The 16304-nt window shown below is 34.7% G+C and overlaps 1 protein-coding gene across 1 annotated transcript in view; it reads right to left on the reverse strand.

Annotated features, from left to right (window-relative positions):
- Cdh18 (cadherin 18) overlaps nucleotides 1–16304 on the reverse strand; it is a 959213-nt gene that overhangs the window by 581618 nt on the left and 361291 nt on the right. The window contains exon 3 of the mRNA XM_047555975.1: nucleotides 12389–12464. The gene's annotated coding sequence lies outside the window, so the exon portion shown is untranslated. The remainder of the gene's footprint in view (nucleotides 1–12388; nucleotides 12465–16304) is intronic.

The following is a 16304-nucleotide window of genomic DNA, read 5'->3' on the forward strand; positions in this document are numbered from 1 at the left end:
AGTTACCAAAAAACAGGAAGGTTTAAGTAACACATTGATTTTCAGCAGCTCTGCAGACTGATAAACTCAAGATCAAGCAGATGCCCGCCTGCTAGGGGCACATTTACCTATTTGCAGATACCATATTCTTGTATCCTCGTGGAATGAGGAGGTAGCAGAGACAGGAATACAAGATTCTGGGTGTCTTTCCATAAACGGTCCTAATCCCAACAGAAGGGCTCTAACCCTGTGACTTATCACACCCCAAGACCTCACTTCCAAATGCAGTCCTACTGGGCATTTAGGGTACATCATTGCATTTTGAGAGGCACAAACATTCTGTCTATGTGCAACCTTCAACTGTCCCCTAGTTATGGCTGTTCTTTCTTTTTATAATTAATGACCATGCTTTGGCATTTAGGCAACTTTTCATGTTTTCATTACTATATTGAACTTCCTTAAAAATTGAAAGTATATTTAAAATCTTTTTTCATTGAGTTATCAAAGTACCTTGTGATGAACTGTGAAGTTATATAATTTGGTAGTACTGTGCAGAAGTTCATTAAGATACTCATTAGGAAGAGTGCACTGAGAGGGTCCTTGAGATTATACAAATGGAGTCAACTGAGTTTCATGGCTGGACTACCAATAGACAGTCTTTCAAGTACGAAGTGATTGCTCACCTGTAGCAAGAGTGCAGTGTCCTACCATAGTATCACATAGGTCAGTAAAATGCTAAGTAAAATGTCTGAAAGTAATAAAGAGTAAAATTTATGAAAATGATTACATCAGTATTTATTGACTAAAATAATCGATATATTAGATTTTTGGGGAACTAAAATAAAATTTTCTGTGATTTAATATTTTATATTAAGAAAATGAATAGAAGTAGGAAGTGAGAGGAAAAGGTGGGGGAGATAAATGAGAAATTAGAAAAATAAAGGAAAAAAGTTACTATTTCTGTTTGAATGTTATGCAAAGTCACAGACAAGGTAAGTCATAATTACTAATCAGAGCTATAAAATCTTTCCTGCACCAACTCAGGAAAATCTATCTTTCCTTCCCCTTTGCTGGGACTCAACAATATTCATTACATTGCATATCATATCTGTTGTACTGTTTGGATTATTTTATATATTCCATTCATGCCAGAAAATGCATTTCTTAAGAGGAATTTCATACTTGATTATTAGTACCAACCACTGTACTTTCTCCAACTTTGGTAGTCAGTAAATATTTACTCATTAAATGTTTAAACAATTGAGAGAGTAGAAAAATATGTTTTCTCAACATGGATCAATGAATCGTCTCTTCAGTTTTCATCATTGATTAATAATTCATATCTTAACTTATAACTCATTTATTTCAAACAATATTATATGAAGCAGATATTAAAATATATCTTTGGAATAAATGCAAAAGCATAGCATTTACTTTTAATATGAGAAGTACAGGCAGAATATTCTTTTTTTATGAGTTTACTTTATTTGTTTTAGTTTTTATGTGGTGCTGAGGATCAAACCCATTGCCTCACATATGCTAAGGAAGCACTCTACCACTGAGCTACAAATCCAGTCCACAAGCAGAAGATTCCTAATATTTAAAGCTAGTAGTATATATTTCCCTATTAATTTTTTCAAGTTTCACAAGCCCATTCTATGAAATATGTACTGTGGGACCAACCATCAGTTCTTGCATTATTTGGGTCTTGTGATTTGAACAGGTTTTTTTTTTTTTTTTCTTATGAGTTGAATTTTGGTCCTCAAGAGAGACATATTAAAATCTAACTCCCAGTGCCTCAGAATGTGATCTCATTTGGAAATAAGGTTACTGAGTGTGGGTGGAGATTGAAGGGAAAGAAGGGGTTTGCTAAGAGGGGAAAGAATAAGAGAAGAGAAGGAGAATTAATTTAGGATGTAAGACTTTGCTAAGTCATGAATATCTTAAAATCAAGAACAAACTCCTCTAACTGGATGATGATGATTTTCTCTAAAATTTAGAGTCAAAAGTCTTAAACAGAATCAGGATAAAGAAGGAATGTAAATATATAATCTGTGTGCTCACAGCATTTGGAAAAGTTGCAGGTGTCACAAAAAGATTGCTCTAAGGACAGACAGGCAAGGAAATAATCACAACTAAAAGGAGCAAAAGCCTTGCAAATAATAATATGGAAATTAGAAGGAAATCATAGTTGAGGAAATATTGAATAAATACCATCATTGTTATGCATACCACTCCTAAAAACATTCAGTGTCTTGAACTCTTACATTGTGGTAGCACCATATTGGATATTTTACAAATACCATTTCACCTAACCTTAAAATAATTATCTCACATATATGTGTATTTTTGTTGTCATTTGACATACTAATATCCATTTGGAAAACTGACCAAGATATGGGTAGGGTGTATCAAATGGCATTCTCCCTTTCAATAACTGGGTCTAGAATGGGCACATAGCCCACATCTGGACAATAATCCTCAAGAGCAGTTTTGTTGGAGATTCCTTGGAAAAATACATTCTTATTCTTCCAGAAAGCCCACAGAATTACAAGTAATTTCATTCTGACTGGAGAGAACTAAGGAAGCATTTGGTCCTGGAGGTTTCTGGCAGGCACCTTCTGTCCATGAGGGAAGCCAGGCTGCGTGGACACGGTCAGCATATGGAAGAACATGCAGAGAGGACAATAGAAGGGAACAGAGCCAGAATGCAGATTGACTCTGGCCATGGGGCTGCAGCTTCTCTGTACTCTCTCTCTTTTGTGAGGTAATGATGTTTTCTTAATTGTTAAAACCCTTTTTTCAGTTTGATTTTCTAAAATTTTAAGGCATGCTAACAAATAGAATTACTTCAGTTTTACATGTGAGCAGGAAAATTCAAATGTTGAGTTAAAATTTCCAAGATTGAAATTACTGTAGCCAGTGCTTTGTATTTACTCCCAGTTTTCCATGACTCGCTACGCTTAAATTCCCCTGTTAAAAAATCTGAAAGGAGTTTTGAATCCAAAACCAGAAAAGTGTTGAGTTATTGTGGTTCAGGTCTTCTGCTTTTTTAGATAAAAAAATATATATTCTTGACCAAACCTGACTTACAATTGCTGTTTCTTTCTTGTAAGACAAGAATATAAGACTACTATATATTTCAGAAGAGGGTACAAAGAATTTGAAAAAAAAAAAAGTAGACACTGGCCTATTATATTTCTTTTTTAAAATCATAAGTTTGGCAACCATTATTTAATGAAGGCTATTATTAAGTAAATTACTGACTATATCAGGTGAAACCAATCCCAAAGTAGTTTCTAAAAATATTTCTCTGTCTTACTGAATACAACTTGGTACCTTGGCAAAATAGAAAATTTGAATAGCTTTTGTAGGTTTTCTTGACATTTTTGTCTTGGTTTTTAAACCATATTTATGTCAAGAAGTAATATTGCAAATGCTTTAGTCTAATTGTGCTAAGAAAACTTGGAAAATAATATCACATATTTTGTACCCAGTTTGGTTCATATGCAAATAGTTAAAATGTATCTATTTAAATATTTTTTGCCATGTTTTGGAAGATCAACAAATGACATGCCCAGAAAATTAGCAACTTAGTTGGCGACTGTTGCATTTTGATTAAGATTCAATACTTCATGCTAACATTTGGAATGTGTGCTATTTACTCAGAAAAAAAAAAAAAAAACATGTTAAAAATGCAAACGCTGGTGTTTTTCATTTCATTCTGGTTCCTGTTTTTAAAGTTTTAGAGAACTTGGCAAAAGCACTATGAAGATGTACAACTTGGTCTGGTATTGTATTATTTTATGACCACATTATCATTATGAAACTGCCCTAGAGCAGAGTAGTGGCCAAATGTTCTTAGTTTGATTTTATGTATGTAGGCTAATAAAATTTTGCTATTTGTGAAATACTTTATTTTTTCCATTTTAAAATAGCTTAGTTTTGTCACAGCACTTATCACGTATCATTTTTTTACTATTTATATTAATATCTTCTACAAATTGAAATTGATGTCAAATCTTTTATACTTAGTGATTAATAACATTCTGAAACACAATATCCACTTTCAATTTAAAGAGCTTCACTTGAAAATAAATTAAATATAGGCTGCGGATAGTTTGAAGAAGATGACATGTGAAAAGTTATAAAGTTAAAGCAAGAAAGAAATGAACTCATATATAAAGTGTCTATAACAAAAATCTATAAGAAAGAGGTATTCATTAGGAATTGAGAAAAACTATTTGTAGTTATTAAATTACATTTCTTTGGAGAGTATATGCAAAGAATCTTGGTGAGGTATAAAAAATAGTAAAAATGCTACCCTGTGTAAAACCATTAGTGGAAATAAACATTTAATTAAAATTTTTTAGGTGAAGTGATTCCAGAAAGTTGTATGTAGAACAAAAGTGGATGAACTTCATTTCCACACTCTTGAATTTGAGCTTTGAGACCAATTTCTTTTTCTTAGTAGTTTTTTAGTTGCAGATGGACTTAAAATCTGTATTTATTTATTTTTATGTGGTGCTGAGGATCAAACCCAGTGCTTCACACATGCTAAGCAAGTGCTCTACTACAGGGCCACAACACCAGCCCTGAGAATAATTCTTAAAAAAAAGAACAGAAATATATGCATGATTCCTAAACAATTCAGAAATCATAATGTCATTGGAATAAAAACTAAATTTTATGCAAAAAGCATATAAATATATAAATGCTATTTGAGTTTTCAAAATCACTATAGCTTAGCTAATAGTTTGAATCTCCCCCCACATTATTTCTAGGTTCTCTTTTTTATAGTTTTATTCATGTGAAGTATTAGTTGCAGATATTTTTTAGTACTTAAAAATTTTTAGTACTAATGCCTTTAGTACAATCAGCTGGTTCTCTACATTTTTAGATTAACTTCACAATAATTGTCTTATAAATGAATACTGTTTAGTATTTTTGTAAGACTTGCATATTTTGTTTGCCTAAAAAAGAGGAGGGAATGCCTAAAATATAAGAAATAAGCACTTTTCAGTAGAAATAATATTTGGTTTTCAGAGTACCACAGTATCTTTAGGAGTTAACCACAGTTCCTCCCTCCATTAGGCTCAGAGAGAGAATTGACAATGATTTGGGAAGCATATAGTCAAGTCAGAGGGTTATTTTTGTTTTGTCTCTTTCTGGCTCACATGTAGTTTTGGAACCACAGGGAAAGCAGAATATGGACTCCTGCCACTCTGCTTCACTGAATTACTGTGGAAAGATTTCATCAAGGTGACAGCATTTTCTCATAGTCAAAGGTGCAGCATCAGTGTGAAATACCACAGGATGATTTCCACAGGGGGCTTGACTATGTGTCTGTAATATTCAGGTAAGGGAAAAACACAAGGCCCACCCACCCTTGGATTGCAGATTGTGACTACATGATTCCACTTGGTTCAAGATAAGTTTTCTACTGTAGTCATGCTCCCCTTGGAACTGACATAAAATTCTACTGCCCCCATTGTTTTGCACACTTTGGAATTTGCAATTTTTCATCTAGGGAAACAGAGGAAATGGCGTCATCCTTGAAGAATAAATGGAGAAGACAGTCTTGCAACATTTCAATTAAAATTGTAAAATGACAAAAAATATTCTAAAGAGAAAATGTCTTTGATTTGAAAATAGTCTGCTATTAATAAATTTCTAAATATACACTTTAAGTGTTTGAGCACATAATAAAATGACTCATATATTTTAATACCATTATTCAGAGCAACTTGTTCCCTCTGATGGTAGGTATTAAAATGTGAATTATCATAATCTGCTCCATTTGATTCCCACAAGTATATTTTATGTAATGTGCATGTATGGATATGTCACAATGAACCCCACTATTTTTAAAAAAAATTTAAAATTTGTTTTAATTGGTTATATGTGATAGTAGAATGTACTTTGATACAGACATCATATAAAATGAAATATAATTTCTCATTCTTCTGGTTATACATGATGTAGAATTCCACTATAATGGATGATTTTAATGTACTAATAAAAACATAATGAAATGTGAATTATCATAGATATATTTCTATATATACTTCAAGTCCCATCTCATCTATAATATTTTCCTTGAACATTTCCTGTCAATCATTTGTAATACAAAGAAATAAATATAATTTTATTTATTTTATGGATATCTCCAATATTTTGTTTGGGCCATGTGCTTTTCCCTTACCCAATATTTTAGGGATATCCCAGTGTGCAGTATTCCACTGCTTATACATTAGAACCCAAATGTGTGAAGAAAGTAAGTGAATATTTCTGCCATTAAAATGGGAAGAATGATTAAAGTTCATAGATGTTAAATTATTAAATAAATCCAATAGAGATGATTTTCATCATGTGAGTAAATGTAAATAAAATTCACTACTTATTTTATAAAATTATGATGTATTTTTATCCAGCTACTGATTAAATTTTTAAATACTTATTCATTTAAATTTTAAATGTCCGTGGGCAAGTAAGTATTGCATATGTCCAGGATGTGCAACGTGATGATTTGATGCAGTGCGCAATGTCAAGGATTATCACAATCAAATGAATAAAACTGTCGCCATGCATGATGTACATTAAATTCCCAGAACTTGTTTATCTTAAACTGGGTGTTTTGACCCATTGGACAACATCTCCCCTTTCCATCAATCCAAGTCTCTGGCAATCAACATTGAACATTATTTTTCTGAGTTCAACTTTTTGAAATTTCTCATTTTATGTGCTTCTAAATGTTTCTTATTGGGTATGAAATGGTAACTCATATCCTAGTAAAATCATTATTTTTTTCCAATTTTATCTTATGCATTTTATTTTCCCTATCAGTAAAACTTAAATGAATATGCTGCATAGTAATGAGACTAACAGGGCATCCCTTGTCTAGTTTCTCACTTTATCTTTTTAGTTGTTTGTTTGTTTCCCTTAACTCGGCCACATCTTTGTAAATAGTCCCTGTAGTAAATTATTTTCATTAAACTATTTTGAGTGGAGTTCTAGTTCCTGCTTGGGACCTTGCTTGATATATTTCCCCTATAGTGGTCTTTCAAATTTCATAAAGGCAGGGGGATGGACCCAGTTTTCCAAATATGTATAAGATCAAATAAACCTCGGATAGATGGTCACACAAATGGGGTCGTAAGGCTTCCTCACTGTGTGTCCAACATGGTTGAGAAGAGCAAGACTCTGAACGTGACCACACTTGTGTCCTATAATATGTATCAGAAAGAGTTCATCAGGCTTTTTCATGACCAGAATGAAATGACCTCAAGGTTAGTCATGACCTTTTCCCTGAGACTCTGATCACCAGACAACTTGGGCTTCCTTCATCAGCTTCCTAGGTACCTTGATCCAGAGAAAAGAGTATCTTGGCCAGTGGATTCCAACATTTCAGAAACTGAAAAAGTACAGTCTTCTCTTATACTAATCAAATGAAACTTTTTTAAAGAAAGAAAAAGAAAAGAATACAGTGTCCCATCTCCCCCGTTCCGCATGCATACTACCTTTTCCTTTTTAGTGTGCTTTACTCCATTAGGCATCTCCTCCCCCCCCACTGTTGGCTTCCACTGTGTGTTAAAATGAAGATTTCTGTTCCCAAGATCTTTAAATCTGCATGCATTCTCTAGTACTTCTCACACTCTTTCTCTTCCTATTTTAATAGGAGAATCATTTTTCCTGCCAAAGACCAGCTCCTCTTTTGGTGCTCTTGAGACCATCCCTCTGGTTTTCTGAAGGGCTTCCCTTCTTCAATGACCTCTTTTACAATGCCTTCCTTACTGTGGGGCAGCCCCATTACCATACAAGCACGCTTGAGCATCTCTCGCTGTAGGAAGGATACTCCTTAACCTGTATCCCTGCCCCTACCACGGCTTCATTGCTCTGTTCCTCTGCACAGCAAAACCTTTCTGAAACAGTTATTTTTATTGGTTGTCACCGTTTCCTTACTTCTCACTGGCTCCATTCTGCCTTCTGTCCAGGAAGTCATCAGCCACCAAAACAGTTCCAGGCAAGGTCACCAGTGACCTCCATGTCACTGAACTTTATTTCTATTTCTCATCTTTCTCAGTCACTTAGAAACACTGGACAGGATTGACCAGTCCCTTTTATAAATAAATTTCTTCTCTTAGCTTCTCCTTTCCCTTCATCTCCTCTTCTATTCAGCCTCTAGATGTTGGCTGAGTTCTAGACTCCCACCATCCATGAGTGTATTGACCCTTGAAAGGCAGCCAGTATGAAATAAGATATGCTGTAAATATAAAATATGCTCTGGATTTCAAATGATTAGTATGAACAAAGCATATTGAATATCTCAATAATTTATATGTGAGTACATGTTGAGATAATAACACTAAATATATTAGGTTATTAAAATTGATTTCAACTGTTTTTATTTTTTACTTTTTAATTTGTCTACTAGAAAATTTAAAATTACACAGGTAGTTCACATGTGTGTCTTGAACACATTTTGGCTGTTCAAGACGATCATCTCTATCAACCTTCTCTTTTCATCATCTTATCTAGTTACATAGCTTTAAACAACAGCTGTTATGTTGACTCCCAATTTTAAATCTCCCACTGTGACCTCTCATTTGAAATCCAGATTTACATACTCAACTGGTACCTGAATTTCCATTTGCATGTCTAACTTGTATCTTAGTATTTGTGTGCCATAAATAGAATCTTCAATTCCCTTCAGCCATATTATGTTACTTAAGGAGTCCCTTATCTCAATCAATGATGCCACTAGCTGTCCAGCTGCTCACACCCAAATTTGAGTCATTCTTCATTATTCTATTTTTCTTAACCACTTCTAATCATCCAAAACGTTCTCCTGTTCATTTCACCTTCAATGTATAATTTGTTTCACCTTCAAATTATACCTTGAATTTCATCTATTTTTCTTCACCAACACAGCCCCTACCCAAGTCCAAACCACTGTCCGCTCTCACCTAGACTACTGCCGTGGCTTGATAAGTAGTTCCTTTCTTTCCATTCTTATACCATTATAATCTCTGCTCCATATCTCAGAATGATATCGTTTAAACACATAACAAAATCATAGTGTTCCTTTCTTTAAACCTTCCAGTGACTCTCTGTTTACTTAGAATAAAATCAAAACCTGCATTGTTTGTAAGATACAGCATGAGTCTCGATCACTCCTTATTTCCTTACTCTCATCTCAGGCCACACTTCCTTTTTGTTGTAACACTCTAACCTCACTTAACTTCCTTCTGTGTTTTGATCCTGTCAGGCATATTGCTGCCTCAGACCCTTGGTATGGTATCCTTCCTTCTGTCTCCCAGATTTAAATCTGGCTCCCAGATTTTTGTATGGCTAACTTCTCTTCATTCTTCAGGTCTTAGCTCAAACATTGTCTCTTTAAATCATCTTTGCAAGTATCAACCTAGCCTAGTCATTTTCTCACTTTAATTTTAATGATTGTACTGTTTAGAGTTATTTCATTCAGAAGAATGTAAAGGACATTCATTGTATGAGACACAGAGGCTTGCTGCACTTGGCCACAAATATCACATGAGAGAAAAATGTGAACCATTTTCTATTCTTGAAATTATTAGACACAACTGCTGAAGTTGGCCAACACTATATTAATCTCTTCTGGTTCTAAAATTCCATTACATATTTACTATTTTTCCAAGTCAGACATTTTCCTCAGTTTGCAATACTACAGTGAGAAATAATTTTAAAATAACAGCAATGGGACATATATTTTGTAGATAAAACTAAATTCCATCAAATATTTAGAGTGAAATATAAATGCAATCAACATTTAAATAAATCAAAAGATGTTGATATTTTGCTAAAATTTTCAGTCTTTTCCAGATGTCTGGCAGCACATAAGAAAAACAAAACACTTTGTGAATAAACATAAGCTCAATTACACTAAAATGCCATTTTTCCACTGATTCCAATTTTCTTCCAGAGAGGCCATAATCATGGGCTGGATGATTGTAGAGATTAACAATCCAGGCTTCTAAGAACAGGGTAACATAGCACATTCATTAGTCATCTGGATTCCTGTGGCATTTCAGAAGCCTGAATTAGTTGATCATGAAAAATTTTGTTTCATTGCTACAGTCATCTTGACATGACTCAAAATATATTTCATGAAAATTTTTTCCTAGGCTTTATGTCAGAACATAACTTTATGACATCCAAAGTTAGGTTCCATCTGCATATTTTTCCATGTATTCAGCCTCTACTTTATGATCCTTTCTCTTTGAGATTATTCACTCTATGGCTTCAAAAGTACTCAATACCCTAAATATGGTGCTTCATAACTGCCACCCCAAACCAACCTTAATATTGTACTGAGACAAAGAATATGTTGTTATCTATCACTTACTTGACAGTATGGATTTTACTTTATGGTTTATTATTTTTAGAAATAATTATATTTAATATTATCTCTTTCAGGAGAGAAATGTTTATTTTAATCATGATATTACTGTTCACATTAATCAGAAAAATGGTTGCCTGAAATATGATTGCTGCCATTAAAACCAAAATTTCAGTCTACTAACGCCAATAGGAATGGTTGAACATGTCATTCAGAAGGACTCAGAGAATGATTTTGTATAATGTGAAAGACACTCCTTTTTTCTTTGAGTAAAAATTATTGTAATTTGTATACCTTCCACTGGGACACAGATTAAAAATTTAGAAAGGAATAAATACACCACTACATTCAGGGATCTGTCATAGTCAGATTCAAAGACTCATAGGAGACTTTACTAATATCCACCATTGCCATGACTCAGAAAGCTTCAAACTAAAAACAGCAACCAAGCATGAAATTTTATTCATGGAAAGCATGACTGAGAAATCTCCCCAGTTTGTATACTGTTGCCCAAACACAGACCAAACTGGAGAGCTGGATTCAGCTTTAATCACAAACAAGGATCAATGATACACAATCTGATAATCAAAGGGCTGGATTCCAAACAGAACTGTCATATATCCTATTATTTTGTAGCACTAAATTTAGCATCAGATTCTTAAATGGACTGGAAGGAACATGAGAACTGTGCTGATTATTTTCAGGTGTTATGTGCAGTTCATGTGTATGCGAACATGATAAAATTTCAGCTACATATGAAGAATGTACTATAGCAATAACTTAAGGCAGCAAAGTGTGTGTTCTGTTTGACTTTAATCCCTGCGGGACTGTGGTTCCCATAGACTTGTCTTCTTCACCCAATTCTAAGAGGACTCCCAACATTACCAACGGATGGCTCAGCAGATACGATGGGCTCATTATCTGCTGGACTTGAGTAAGAGTTAATGTAGTGTCTGTCATGGGTTGAATGAAGAGGTTCTCCTCTGAGGACCTGAAGACCAAAGGATCCCCAGGTTAAAACCTATGTCAAAATTATGCAGAAACAGAACTGTTAGAGGTTTGTGTCATGGCAGTTGGACAGTATCTGGATCTGAATGAGGCTGAGACTTTCTCCCATTCCTCCTCATTAATCACTTAATTGCATTCACCTTTGACTCTGCAGTCACCAATTTGTGGATGTTCACAAATTTGTAAACCAAGAAGTAGAACAAGGTGGGGGGCTTAAGAAAGGAGATGAAGATGGGAAAGTATTTGTGAACAAGTACATCTTTAGCTGAAAATAGAGATAACAATATAAATCACCTGTGAGCATAACAATAATAAATGGGCAGGATTAAATACTTCCTACAAAAATTGTTAGCTTATTGGTTTTCAATGAGTATATTTTGTGGTCTTGTGGAATTCTGGAATAAAAAACACATAAACAAAAAAACTAAACATCCTTCATTTGTCTAAGAACTATCTCAACCATATTGTTCTAAATAAATAATATTAGTCTTAGTTTGAACACCCAGAGGGAACATTCCAATAACTCAACGCCTTGGAAATGTCTTTCCAACAAATTCCATTCCTGTTTTGCTATCATGTTCCCACTCATTAAGGCAAGAGCCCTTTGCAGTATCTATCAAGTCACTGTCTTTTAAGCAATGAACTGAAATATGTTCATCTTTTTGTCCCCTGTTTTTGTTAGCATCAATTGCAGTTTTCTCAAAGACTGACAATTTGCTTGTAATGCTTTCAAATAGTCTCTTAAAATGTAAATCAGACTCCTATACCACTGGCCAGAAGGATTTACAAAATGAACATTTGTGATTGCATTTTGAATGGTGATCACAAAACACTAAATAAGAAATAGATGGATGATAGCACCTTTACCTGAGGTATTTGTGGAATAATACAAATTGTGTCTACTTTAATTTCAAACTGATGGGAAGTATGCATGTAGGGACCACAAAGAATAAAAGCTTAGAAAAGTAAGCACTGATATTACTTCACATTACCTTAGAGACTGAAAACAAAGTTGCATAGAGTTACCTCTTTCTGGTTCTCCAAGAGTCAGTTCCAGGGCTTGCCTCTTCTAGTTTCTTTACCAGATGCGTATTTATCCACTCTGGGGGAAAAGTAGAATCACCTGGCTCACTTTAAAGTGAAATTTATGCTCAAATTTAATTCTCAGACACATGCACACACACACACACACACACACACACACACACACACATGCACACACAATTGGTCTTTGATAAAATTTGAGATGCATTAGTATTTTCAGATATAATTCATATAGGTACACATGGGTATGTGTACAAGTATAATAATATGTGTTTAATTGTGATAACATTTAAAAGTGTATGACTAAATTATATGTATATATGTATTATACAAAATGCATATGCATGTAAAACTAGTATAGTAATAATTACATTAAATATATATCATAATATTATCTATATAATTGTTTATACTATATGTATAGATACATTTTATATATATGTATATATACATTTGCTGCATGTACTTTTTATGTGTGTATTATATACATATATTTGCATATGTAGATAGATTAAACATCGGTGGATAGACCCAGATGTGATTACAGATAAGGATAATCGTATATATTTACAAATACATTTAAAATTATGCTTCCAGTGACTTTCACGAGGCAAGTGAAATCTTATCATCTGCTCAGATAGTGATAATTAACTTTAAATAACCTCTCCGGCACAACTGTTATTCACAAATTCCTGAGTGCCGAAAGGAAAAGGAAGGATAATACAGGTAGAGAAGTGACAGAGAGTCAGAAAATATGTGTTCTTCTTGCCTTATTATTAATTTTGTAGGGATAGTCTTAGGATTTCTAGCAAGAGAAATGAACTTCTGTAAAATGGTGAACAGTAGTACATCAGTGTGTTCCCACCTGTGTTCTCTTAAATTACAGAAGTGCTCAAGACAATAAATGACTTCTCATCTCTCAAAGTCAAAGAAAAATAGTAAATAAGTAAAACAGAAGTTTTTAGACTGTTCAAAAGTTCCTGTGTGGTCTATGTCCTTGGTATCATTCTAAATTCATAGCCTGCTGATTTCCTTCCTGCCCTGGGTAGCTCCTCTTATATCCCAGGAGATCCCGAGGTGCTACAATGCCTAAAAGGGCCTCTCCCTGGTTTGGAATGGCGAACACTCTCACTTCCTGGAGAACTTTGCACTAATGCATCCTTTCTCATTAGCCTGGTCTGGTGTTATACTAGATTTTCACCCCAGCCTGCCCACCCACCTCCTCCTGTTCTCCCAGACAACCTCACAGCATATATGACTTTATGTCATTTCTCCAGGAATAATCCCTTAACTTGCAGGTTTGTTGCATGACTTTCTCACTTGGCACAAGCTATTTGATAGCAGTGTGTGTGTGTGTGTGTGTGTGTGACTAAAGCCATTTCCAGTGTCCACTTCAGCAGGGAAAAGAACATCTGTCATTTTGTGCCATCATCCCACCATCCATCTTTGGAACTTTATCATCCTAAATAGAAACTGCAAGTGTCTTCATCATGCCCTGGTCCAACCCGTGGCAATTCTAATCTACACTTTGTCTCCATGAATGTGTTTGTTTTAGATGCTCTGTAGAAGGAGAATCACACAATATCCATAGTTTTCTGTCTGGCTCACTTCCCAGAGCAGAAGGTTTTCAGGCTTTGTGGTGCATGTATAAGAATTCCATTCCTTTTCTCAAACTGAGTAATATTCTGACACATACTCATTCTACATTTTGCTTATGAAGATTTGTGTTGTTCATGGACATTTGGGTTGTTGCTGTCTTTTAGCTATTATGAATAATGTTGCTATGTGTATTGTTGGAAAACTGCCTATTTGAGTCTTGTGCAGATTTTCATTTTTTTTCCTACTGTATCTGCATGGTCTACTATAATTTCTAGAATAGTTATATTTTTATTGTTCCTTTTTCCCGTTTTCTCCTCTGTTTTGTACTCAAAGTCCAATATCTGTGGATCTTATTGTGTCCTTCACTTCCATCTGGGCAGGCTGGTGGAGGCATGGAATAGGAGGAGAGCTGTTGTGTGGACAGCTCTCAACCCTCCTGCTTTGCTGTGGCTCCTCCACCTTACAGTTCTCCTCATGGACCAAGCCACCACAGGTACACTACCTGTACTTCCACACCACTCTTGACCTCCTGTCCCTGCAGAAGGAAGGACCCTGTCGATGGTCTTTAGTGACTCCAAGGACTTTTGCTTTCCTACTCATTTTCTTAACTCTGCTATGACTGCTTAAATAACCACTTAATTGATCTATTCCTCAGTTATATACATTAAAATTTACCATTTGTTTTCTGCTACAAATGTCATGATGTGTAGTGGTGATTGAGTACATAATTTTTGAATAAATGAGTAAATGAGATCTTAAATGTCCCATCATATGCACACCTTTTATATCAATTTTCAAATTGTTAATAATTTATTGTATTAAAAATGCATAAAATTATATACTCCAAGAGAGCAATGCAGCTAAGTAGAATGCTTGCCAAGCATGAGCAAGGTCCTGGATTAAATCCCCAGCACACATTCTGTGTGTATGTGTTCCAAATTAAAGGTATTAGAAATGATTTGCAAAACCTGTTGGTTTTGATGGGCTTGTCAATTGTTCATAGATTTCACCACAAACTAAAACTTGACCATTCTATCAATTTTGTTGAAATTTAACCTAAGATTATATGGGAACTGTTAAAAGATGGCAGTAATATTCAATAATTTATCTGTGTGTAGTAAGATTTTCTTGAGAGAGTGCATCTGCAACAAGATCCAATAATAAATTAGATATTGATGCTAGTATAACACTATAAAATTCATCCATAGGCTAATATAATCCTGCACATATCACTTATAAATTATAATTTAAAATTTTTGTGCACATTAAAAAGTTTTTTGCTAGTGTGGTTTAACTTAAAAATTTTATATTTTGCATTGCGATATGGATAAAGCTTTGTTGGAAATGTCATTTGAAATTATTTTATATTTATAATTTTCATTAGTAGAAGTGAATTTCTTAATCTATCTATCTATCTCTATCTCTGCAAATGGTTCCAGGTCAGAACCTAGGAGTTTATGATTTTTCCACTGTATGATTTTGCTAGAGCTTCCAAAACAAAGTACTGAGCACTAGATGACCAGAACAACAGAGTTGTATTTCATTCTCATGAATGGAAGTCCAGCCCCAGGAGGTGACCCTGGCTAAGGCCTCTCTTTCTCGCCCCAGCTGCCTTCTTAAAGGGTCCTCACTTGGTCTTTCTCCTGTGCTCATGCAATCTCAAGCTCCCTTCCTCTTCTCATCAGGGCACGGGTCTTGCTGTGACTCACGTGGCCATGCCAGATTCTGTGTGCGCATGTCTGTGTTCGTAATTCCTCTTTATCTGAGGGCATCAATCACATTGGTTTAGGATACACACGTATAACCTGATTTTATCTTAATTAACTTTGTAAAGGTCCTATCTTTAAATATAGTCATATTTTGAAGTACTGGTTATAGGGTTTCAAAGTATGAATTTGGGGTAGACGCTATTTAGTTCATGATATCAACCAAGCCAAAACAAGCATTGAATTTTTCCAACTATTTTCCTAAATCTTTTCATCACATTACTGGCTCTGTCCTCCACCTCCCAATCCTTTGACTTCACTCTCCACCTCCCCTACTACCCAGCACCTTGATTACCTGAACCAGGTCAAACAGCATTTCCCACAATATCTTCCCTGACTGAGATTACTTTTGCTCCTTTCTGTTATGGGTTCAAATAAATTTCTTGTCTTCTGCTGTTATTACCCTTGTTACCTGTCCTAGTTCTTTGGATGCCATATAGTGATCTCACTGGTTAGTGGACTCAGACTGCCTGGGTTCAAAGCCACTGAGTAGATAGGAGTCTGCAGAAATTTGTTCAAACTCTGTTTCTATT

This window comes from Sciurus carolinensis, chromosome 6, assembly GCF_902686445.1.
Source record: "Sciurus carolinensis chromosome 6, mSciCar1.2, whole genome shotgun sequence".
NCBI lineage: Eukaryota > Metazoa > Chordata > Mammalia > Rodentia > Sciuridae > Sciurus > Sciurus carolinensis.